Genomic DNA, 11,270 nt, shown 5'->3' on the forward strand with positions numbered 1-11,270 from the left:
TTCGACTGCTAACTCGAATTAGATCTAGGCACGCGTATTCTCAAAACAATTCCTACCGTTAATTATTTAATACATCATATGAACTCAGCAATACTTTCGAAACTTAATCAAACTTGCCCCGTTCTTTAATATAAATGTAAATTTAAATCAATTTATTTATGAATTTATTCTTAATTAAATAAATTTCTGTCTGAAGCACAAATTATATGTTTGATTTGCTTTCGAATCAAAAAGTTTTGATTATGCAATTGAAAAAATAATTAAACAAAAGAATGCAATCAATTGATTTGTAATTGAAAAAAAGCAGATTGATCAAATTTCAATCTTATATTTAAATAATTTTTAAAAAAAATTATTTTTATGTGCGAAATATAATCATGCACAAAAATTGAGTTCAAGTTTGAAATCATAAGAACTCATTCCAAGCACGGCCGTGTTCGCGAAAGCTCGTTCAGGACAGAACGAGACGTAATCCCTTGGAGAGCACGGGAGGGAGACAACATGAGAAGAGACAGAATAATAGGGATTACTGTACTCCTCTTATCGTATCGTTCATAGGGCTTCACACCGAGCTAATGGGCTCTCTGCAACGAAGTACAGGAGAGCCACCATATGTAAATTTAGAAGAAAAGGTACACGAAAACGTTAGAAACGTACACTTTGATCGACTCTTTGAATTATTCAAGCGATGTGCGTCGCGGACAAAAGTACTTCGCGTTATTATCTAAGAGACACAATTTAATACTATAATGTTCGCAAAATAATTAAACCAAAAAATTCATCCATCTTATATTAGCGCGACTGAAATAAATCTTGCCAAAAACTTTGTCATAAAACACGTTCAACGTGCTATATTTTCAAATGGTATAGATGCTTCAACCAAAAATGAGTCACTATCGAAGAACTTTACGCTTCTCGCATTAGGCCCGTATGTTGATAATAGCATTTTGAGAGTCAGCGGCCGATTATCTCGAGCTGAACTCGCCTATGAACCTAAGCACCCAATAGTGTAATCTCGGCATCATGTCACTACTCCACTCATAGAAGACGCTCATAAGCGTTGTGTTTGCCGTGGAACTCACCTTACATTAAATACTCTCAGATAATGCTATTTGGTATTAAATCCCGTTAATGCATTCATAGCGTGGTTTCAAAGATTTGCCTCGTGCCACGGAATTCCTGGGCACATATACAGCGTTTGCAGCACTAACTATAAAAGTGCTGATCGTGAATTAAATAAATTAATTGGAACCGCGCAACGTAGCAAGAAATTTGTGTATATGTCAGCCTAGTTTTTGTTGCTGCATTGTTTTCTGTTTCATTTTCGGGAGGAATAAGGACTCTATACCTCTACTTCTTTTCATTCTCCTTGGCTCTGATATTTTTTCAGCTAGTGCCAAAAATTCGATCACAAACATGTTTCGCTTCTCGAAGTCAAGGAGAACTATTCCAGGCCTCCAGCGTGCAACAGAAACAATTATCGAGAATATGAAGTTCTAGTATATGCGTACTTCTCATTCTTCATTCGTCAAGCGGAGCGATATTAAAGTAAATGCCTTAAGAGTGACAGAGCTGGTAATAAAGCACCATTAGTGCCGCATTGTGCCTTTAAATGTAGGTCGTTCCTGCATGAATTGAACAACTAGCTTTCATCCGGAATATTTTGGCTCCAAATGTGGCGACACATAGTGGGAAAAACACGAGAAGCTAGGGAAAGGGGTTCGTTTATCCTCGTAGAGCTCTGAATGCAAGGATAGGGGTGCGTACTCTAAGAGGTTGCTCGGTATCCCAGAGTCACTCTTCGAGGCACTTCACTCAGTTTCCATTAAGCTTTCGGCACGGTTTTCACTCCTCCAATTGGGGATTAGTTCCTTTCAGGACAAAATATCAGGACAAAAATAAGGAAAGAATCATTTTTGGATTAAACATTGCAATAGTTTCGCGACCATTAATACGTGACTCTACTCGAAAAATAACGCGGAACTCTAAAGCAACCATGTGGTCGAAGGCACTCAACCCGAACATAGTGCTAAACGAAGCAAACTCTAAGGGGTATCGACGCGAAAAGGCGCAAAAAGCGAAAGGCCTCATTCACTGTGTCTCATTCATTAATGTGACATATTACGTGGTACTTGTTGTCAATCGGAGACTAACAATGAAACTGACCATACGTTTTGCAACGAGTTTACCGAGTTTTATCATATTTTGCGCAAGATGGTTTACTCAGTAGTATTCCTCTGTAACGTTTGAATTTCCTTATTGAAATCCAAATTGATAGTCCGCCAAAAAACCAATGAGGCCACTGTCATTAAGTTTCCGAACATTTCCTGCAGCACCCTTATAGTAACGTCACTTGTCTATGCAATATGGCATTGCTCCGGGTTCCTTCATGAATTAACTAGAACGAATTTCATAAGTTGAGGGTCCTGTAGTCATTCGTGATTATGTGACGTCGCTTCTCCGTGACATGGCGTTCGGAGGATGGACTCAGATAGCGGTTTCACGTGGAAATCTGACTGGCCCATCACTGACTCCGATCATAATAAGTGACCATGGAGATGGGATGGTTATATGTGACAGTTACGTCATGGTTTTGGTTTTGTCGGTTTTGAGTTTGTAGATTTGTGAATATGGAGATTTTGTATTTGGAGATTGTTGGTTTAGAGCTTATCGGTTTGGAGCTTTTTGGTTTGGGGTTTTTGGGTTTCTTGATATGGAGCTTGTGGGGTAACAGGATTGATCTTGTATCGCTACGCCACGATGGCATGAAGCGGAGAGCGTAGTGAAAGATTGCGAACAGCCGTGGAACAAATTGACAGGACGTTTGAGGCCCGCCATCTAGTGTTGGGATCGGAAAATGGAGGCGTGGGATATTAGGAATAGGGTTGAAGATAGGCCCTTTAGCCAGGGTGCGTTAGTAAATTCTGATAAACCTCTGATGTGACGACTTATCCCTAGCTTCCGTGGTGTTGTTGTCGATGTCGGATTTAACAGGTCGAGGTAAGTTTTACAATGCAAGAAGATGAATACAAGGAAATAAATAATTAAGTTCTACAATTTTCAATGAATGATCTTGGTCGAGGTGACTTCCGCCCTAGGTCACAATTGTCTTTTTGTTAGGACTATTTGTAATATGGGAGTAACTTGAGGTGACAGTTAAGTTAATATTTACCTTGACACAAGATCTATTATAGTACATACCCCAGCGAAAAAATTGTACATAGTGAAAAAATTAGGTATAATTTACATTCGTTTTATAGAAATACTTATTATATTATTAATAATAATTTTTAAAATAATTAATAAATTTTATGCAAAGCCTTAAGCAAATTAAACAAAAAATATGGGAAGCAGATTACCAAAGGAAAGTATCTTGCTGAAATGTTATTATTACAATTAAGTTTCCATATAATATACCGTAACCGCGTGACAGTCCTAAAATTACTTATTGCAGCAGGGATTAGAGCCATTGCATTTTAAAACTATATATAATAACTAATATTTCCCGCCATGTATGAACTATATCTAATTTTTCGCCTGAATTTTATGTACCAATAAAAATTAAATGCATGTCAGTAGAGAATGAGCATATAGCTGAGCTTATCTACTTTTTCATAAAAGTAAATAGTATATTACTTAGGAATCATCTAGTATAGACATCTTGATATCGCTAAAGGGATCACCCAATACAGATGTCTGGATATCGCTAAAGCAATGAATGCTTATTTAGCAACAAAGCGTGACAGTATTGAAAGACCCAATCAGGATGTGAAGAATATGCTTGTTTGCATGGATGGAAGCAAACAACTCGAAAAGACGGAGTGAAGGTCTTAGATTTTTCCAAATGCAGAAAAACAATGCTTTTTATCGAGGCAGCTAACATATGACATTCGAAACTATGTTTGGTGAGTACTTCGAAGAACATAAATAATGAACAGGAAGTAGCCTTCAGCATGAAATACGCTGTTAGAAAAATATGTATTAAATTTAATACAAATGTATAAGGAAGTTATTCGCATAAACGGTAGCTTAAATTTAATACAAATTAAAATATAAAAACCTATACAATTTGTATAGTAAATTTGATATCTGTTTATAATAATTTTCAGATAATTGCAAAAATCTAATTATATTAAAAATAACGTGACTGTATACTAAATTTAATTCATATGTATATTGCATTTTATTATTCTCCCTTTTACGGGTTTGAGGGCTCCGATCCCTTCACATCCTTTTTACATTTTTAATTGATCTAAGTGATCTGATGCGAGCAGTCTGCCCAGACATATTGGGCAAAGCCTGGTTTTTACCCCATCATTGACGGACTGAGTTGCAGTCAAGTACACGATGGGGGGACCTACAGCTTAAGGTGGGTTCCGAACCACCAAAACCTCGGTAAAGGTACATTGAAAAATTTCCAGAGGTACCGGCTCAGGGATCGAACCCCGGACCTCTGAGGTGAAGTCCAAGTGTCTAACCAACTGAGCCACCGAGGCTTATTATTATTATTATTATTATTATTATTATTGCCTATCTCTTAAAAAATTATCTTACGAGTGTCTAGATTTTAGGTTTACCCGCCTCTAAGCATTCTCTGTTCCCTTTTATCTTCTAAACTGTTAATCTACTTTTCTCCTTGTCCACATCCACTCAGCATCCATCTAACTATACTTGCTGCGCTCTGTCCTTCTTCCTTATCCCCTGTACATTTCTTTAACATGTGCCCCAGGATTCCCTTTTATAACCACATGCCCTACACTTTTTCATCTGTTTACTCAACCAATATTAACACTCATTCATTCCTTCCTTTTACCATTCTGAAACTTAGCATTCTGCAACACCTACACTCCTTTTTCAACTTTCCTAAATATTCTGGGACCCCTTTCCTCTTAAACAATCTTTGTTTTTCCAGGATTTGTTCTACTTTGATTCCATAATCTTTTCCTAGGTTTTCTCTTTCTGCTTCTTGTTCATTTCTCACTCTTCTTTCTGCCACTCCTTCACCTCGGCACACATTCTTCATTTCCTTCTAACTTCACATCCCTCCTCCTTCCACCTTGAATGTCCCGTGTTTCCTCTCCTCTTTCCATTTAATATTTCCTGAGGGCATTCTTGTGAAACTTCGCTCCCATTCCCACTATTAAGTTTCTCTTCAAAATTCCAAACTCTTTTCCTCTGTCTTATTATCAATTTCTCTCTTCCTGCTTCCTCGTTCAACATATATCCTGGGCCGTTCCCACTCGCTCCCATAACCCGTATCAGAAATCTCTCTTCATATTATCAACCTTCTTTTACTCTTTCCATTCCCAAATCCCCAATCCATAATACAACACTGGCCATACCAGTGCTCCTACACTGTATAATACATATAAATCCAAAATAGTTTTGGCACTTTGTACATAGCCCATTGCGACGAGGGTATTCCGTAGATTGACCAAGGTACCCTCGGGCAAAAACCGAAGTGAAGAAGTGTTTCGTACATTGCCCTAAAACGGTCGGGCAATCTACGGGACGACCAGTCCATTCTAGGTTTACTCACACTCCGGGCATTGCCCACAAAATATATACGTGTAAGATCGGGAATCTCCTTGATCAATATTAAGAGGTGCGTACTATAAATTAATGATTGTTGATGACGTTGGCGTAATATTCGCTTTATACACTAAGGTGTGACAAAGCAGGTCCTTTGTAGTGTATCTTAAAATTTTGCTTATAATTTTTCTGAAACACTAAATATAGTTTTATTAAACTAAACACAGTTCTAATTATTCGAAGGTGTTAAAGAATGATCTAGAGACATTTATTATCATAAAGTGCGTAGACATCTTCAGCTTCATAAATTATTTGGTATAATATGTCAAAAATGATTTGACTATCGCAGGAGCATGATTCATAGTTATCCCTACTAAAAACCCCGATGTTGAATCCTACGTCGAAAACAATTAGGATTCTAGCAGGATTGGACGATACCGTTTTGTTATATATAAATGTCTATGAACAAATAACTATTACATACTAAATATTGAATTTATAGAATAACCATAAACTTAAGTATAATATAATATACTATGTCTATACAATGGGTATCCTTGGAGTGATAAAAAACAAATAACTTCTCAAAATATGTAAGAAGTAAATCATTTCTGCGATTAATTCAAATTATTGCCTTAATAGAAACGTAAGTTTTATTATTCTGGCTTTACGATTAAATTATACTTCAATGTTCCAGCTGCTTTATCTGGAATTGTTGCATTGCAAACATTTTTAAGCAATCTTATCTTAATTCTCTATATCTTATTTTATTTTTCAAAAATCTATTTTTAATTAACTTTAATTCGATGTTGTTAATATCGCTCGCGTAAACATTTAGTCTTATTTAAACTTAATTCATTTAATTTAAAGAAATTATATTGGTTAGTTCTATTTTGTATTCGTAGGGGACGGTGGGGCAAAGCAGCATAGAAGATTTTTTAATGCAGTATTTGATCCCCAACTATTGGTATTTTTATAAAGTTGTTACTCAGTAGTGTTTATGTTATTTCCGGACTTATACTTTTTGTAGCGATAATGAACCTTTACTGACTAAAGAAAGAAAGAGGTAGGCTAGTTTCTCCGGAATTCGCTAAGCGTTGCATAAATAATTTCCGTAAGCCTAGGACAATTCGTACATTTTTTTAATGATCAGTGATCTTTCTTGACTATTGTAGAATTATACCAAATATTTTTAATTCTCTGAATTCTACTGAAAGCATGGAAATCTTTCAAATATTTTCAAATTCATCAACTTTTTGTCGACCGTGAACTATTACTGAATTATGACGCATTCGTTTTTCGTAATGCTGCAAAATTCTGTAGAAGTCAGTTCAGTAATATTTCACCGTCGCCCAAAGTTGATTAATTCGGGAATAGTTGAAAAGAATTCTGTGTTTTCAGAAGAATTCAAAAATAAAAAACAAATGAATTTATATACTGAATAATTTAAGAGAATTCGAATATCTTTATTAGAATTAGAACAGTACATTATTTTAGGAGTTATTTAATTATTGTAGTGATACAATTCAATGTGTATATAATGGCAATATGAAAGGAGATGAGGAAGGGGAGATCACATTCATAGGAAAAACAGCAACATTAATAGACTACATCTTGGCTGAAGAAAAAATGCGGCGGATGTCAGGGAGTACGAAGGTAGGGAATGATATAGGGTCCAAGCAATTCCCAGTCATAGCTACACTAAAAAGAGGCGTCAGTAAGCGCGGCAGAGGGAGAACGGAAACAGCGTGCGAAAGAAACACGAAAATGGGAGTCTGGGGGTAGATAAATTAAAAGAGTTTAAACAAAAGACGAAAAACGAGAAGGTTGGGTATAAAAAAGAGGAGGAAATAGACTCGTTAATAGAAAGGTTGAAGGGGCTCATTGAAAAGGTAAAGAATGAGCTTGGTACTAATGAAGAAAGAGTAGGGGGAAAGAGATGCCGGTGGAACGAGGAATGCTGGGAGAGTAAAGAGAGAATAAAAGAGTGTGTGAGCAAATGGAGAAAAGGGGAAATGCCGGAGGAGTATAACAGAAGAAGAAAAGAACATAAGAAGATGCTCGAAAGAAAAAGACAAAGGGGAAAGGAAGAATATAAAGCAGAAGTAGAAAAAGCGATCAAAGAAGGTAGGGTGTAAGATGTGATAAATAGGGATAGAGGGAAATGGAAGGGCGTTAACAAAGAAATAGAAATGAAGGAATGGACGAATTATTTTAAGGGTCTATTAGGGGGAGAGAAAAATCAGATCAAAGGGGAAAAGTATAGGATAGTCCAAGGAGAAATGGAGGAAGGGAACGAGATAACAAGAGAAGAGGTGGATGAGGCAATAAATAGGTTAAAAAGAAACAAGACGACAGGAGAAGATAGGATGAAGAACGAAGCGTTTTAATATGGAGGAGAAGGGATTAGAGACGGTATCTGGAAGATCTGCAACAAGGTCTGGAAAGGGGAAGGAAAGAAGGTAGAAGAATACAGAGGATCACTCTCATGTCAGACGGATATAAAATATATGCAAAAATCTTAAGAAAAAGGTTGGAGAGTCAGGTAGGCCAAAAAGAAGGTATCCACATAATCAGACGGGATTTAGAAAAGGGATGGGAACTATAGACAACATCTACGTACTTAACTATTTAGTGAACAGAAATTTGAGAAGAAAGAAAGGGAAACTAGTCGCTTTGTTCGTAGATTTCAAAGCAGCGTTTCACTCAATGAACAGAAAAGTGCTATGGCAGGCAATGAAAGAGACGGGTGTAGAGAAAAAAAGGGTGGAGAGGATAAAGGAATTTTTTACTGAAACCAGGATTAGGGTGAAAATAGGAAAGAAAAAAGGGCAGCTTTTCTGGACAAACCGAGGTCTAAGGCAAGGGTACCCGTTGAGTCCGTTACTATTTAATATCCTATTGGCAGACTTAGAGGAGAAGCTAAAACAGAAAGGGAAAGGAGGAACGGTTTTAGGTAATAGCAAACTATACTCTCCAGCATACGCGGACGATGTGCTTCTATCAGCAGATGATGAGAAGAGGATGAACCTAATGAATAAATTACGTTTGGAAGCTGAACGGACAAAAAGTGGAAATTATGGAGGAGTTCTGTTACCTACGTTTTTTGTTTGAGGCAGCAGGCGGAAACGAGTTTCAGGAGAGGAAAAAGTTTTAATGTGCGAGTAAAGTAATAAGCTAAGTATGGGGTATAGGAAAGAGAAGGTTCAGCAACTGTTAAAGAATGAGGGTCTGGTTGTTTGATGCCTTGGTTGTTAGATGCGAGAGGTTATGTGGGAAATTCAAAATAGGAGGAAGAAAGGAGACAAATGAGAAGGGTATGTAATATTCGAGACGGGGCTATGGAGTGGCAGGACATAAAGTTAGAGCTATTAGTTAAACAAGCAGAAGAGAGATGGACAAAGATTATAGATTCGAGGTACAATAGATGGTATATGATGGTTGACGGAACCAGATTATCTGCGAAAAATAAAAAAGGAAGAAAAATGGATTAGGGTTGTACGGTTCAGAATGGGAGAAGGAGTGAGAGCATGCAGATATTGGATGAATGAAGAGGAGAATTTATGCAGAGTATGTGGATACGAAATGGACTCATGGACACTTGTATTAGAGAGATGTACAGGGGAGGAAGAGGAACAGTTGAGTGTGGATTAGTGTGTAAGATGGATCTTGGATGGTAGTGGACAAGGAGTGATGTGGATTAAGAAATTAGAAGAAGTAAGGGAAAGCAAGGGAGTAGGGCAGAGCCCAACGGGTGATCCTGAAAAGGGACAGTAAATAGCGAAAATTGTTTTCAATATCGTGGAAAATGCATTTTTTTATGGTAAGAGGAAACGAAAGCCCTTGAAGCTTGCTCATTTTAAGAATTAATGTCACTACTGCTACTATTGTTTATCCTACGTAATGCGAAAAAGTAGAATATAAGTAGTAGTTAAGTTAGACTAAGGATGGAAGTGTAAATATATGTACAGGGAGCGGAGACCTTCAAACCCGTGAAAGGGAGAGATTAAATACATACAACTCAATGTGTATATTAAAAATATAAAGAAAATTAAATAAAGTTTTAACAGATTTCAATTAATTGAAAGACTTCTAAAGAATAGATTTGTTTCGGGATTGTAGATCAAAGAATTTTTTAATACATAATTTTAATCAAAACCGAAGGTGTCTTATAATTTTTTTTGTTAAGTCGTTCAACAGAAAAAACTATTAAAAACTAAAGGCGTTAAAACGCTAATTCAAGTTTTTGTCACGTGTGTATAACATGATTCAGAGGCTCTTATAATTATCTATAAATGTGACGATGTGGCTTTGATGAAAACTAACGAAACTCATGATAAAGAGGTTAGGCTACGATATGCTGTCAATTATATTATGATTTGATACCTTTATTTTTTAAAGTTTATGTAACAACGAGATTTCTCCTGTTGTAATAGATAGCTTAAAAGTCAGTTGTACGATGCAATTTTGCGACTTTTATTTTCGATGTACATATAACCAAAACGAAACATCGGCATAAAAAAAGATATTTGAGAATAACTGACACATAAGCTGTGATTGGTGGAAAATCCGATCAATATGTAACAATACGTAAAAAATATTTTATGAGCTTCTTTTGAATTAGAATTTTATATACTGTAGGATCTATTGATTAGAAAAGTCATATCTGACTTTGGAAAAAACCTTATTCTGTAGACTTAAATAATTCAGGGGAATTTTATATTGTGAGAAGAATTCACAAAATTGAAAATAAATAAAGATATATCTTGAATTATTCAAGAGACTTCAAAGAATATTATCTCTCTTTAAAATATTACAAGACTCTTTAATTCAAAGATGGAAAGGGTCGATGGAGAAGGTAAGGGATGAGATTGGTACGAAAAAAGAAAGACAAGGGGAAAAGAGAGGCTAGTAGGACGAGGAATGCAAGGAGAGTGAAGAGAGATTGAAAGAGTGTCTAAGAAAATGGAGAATCAGGGGAATGGAGAACGGGCATACAACAGAAGAAAAAAAGAACATAAGAGGATGCTAGAAAGAAAAAAGCAAAGAGGAAAGGAAAAATACAAGGAAGAAGTAGAAAAAGCGATCAAAGAAGGTAGAGTTTGGGATGACATCAATGGTCTGTTATTGGGAGAGCAAAATAGGTTCAAAGGGGAAAATAGAATGTTAGTAGAAGGAGAAATGGAGAGAGGGAATGTAAGAAGAAGATAAGAGGACAAGAAAAGGGGTGGGTAAGGCTAAAAATAGATTGAAAAAAAATGTGGGCAAGAACGTAGAGGTGTACAGATGGATCACTCTTATGCCAGTTAGCTACAAAATATATATGCAGAAATTTAAAAAAAGGTGAGAGATTAAAATATAAGAAAGAGAAAGCATCCCACACAATGAGACGGGTTTAAGAAAAGATAAGAGAAGGATCGACAACATTTATGTAACTAACTACTTATTTAACAAACCCTTGGGACAATGTGAGGGAAATTAGTCGCGTTCTTCGTCAATTCTAAGGCAGCCTTTGATTCAGTAAACAGAAAAATGTTATGCTGAAAACGAAAAAGAGGACAATAGAAGGAAGGCTGGTGGAGAGCACAAAGGAAATTTATACTGATAGCAGGAAGAGGTATTCTTGACAGGAAGGTGTCTAGGAAGTTGTACCTTTAGAGTGAGCTACCGTGTAACATGCTGTTGGCAGACTATAAAATCATAATCATAATCAATCGAATTAAATGAATAATTGAGAA

At 36.3% G+C, this 11,270-nt stretch overlaps 1 protein-coding gene across 3 annotated transcripts in view; it reads right to left on the minus strand.

The window, feature by feature from the left end:
- Nucleotides 1-11,270, minus strand: part of LOC117182113 (4-hydroxyphenylpyruvate dioxygenase) — a 549,071-nt gene that overhangs the window by 107,698 nt on the left and 430,103 nt on the right. The window lies entirely within an intron of this gene.

Source organism: Belonocnema kinseyi, chromosome 10 (assembly GCF_010883055.1).
Source record: "Belonocnema kinseyi isolate 2016_QV_RU_SX_M_011 chromosome 10, B_treatae_v1, whole genome shotgun sequence".
In the NCBI taxonomy this organism is placed as follows: Eukaryota; Metazoa; Arthropoda; class Insecta; order Hymenoptera; family Cynipidae; genus Belonocnema; species Belonocnema kinseyi.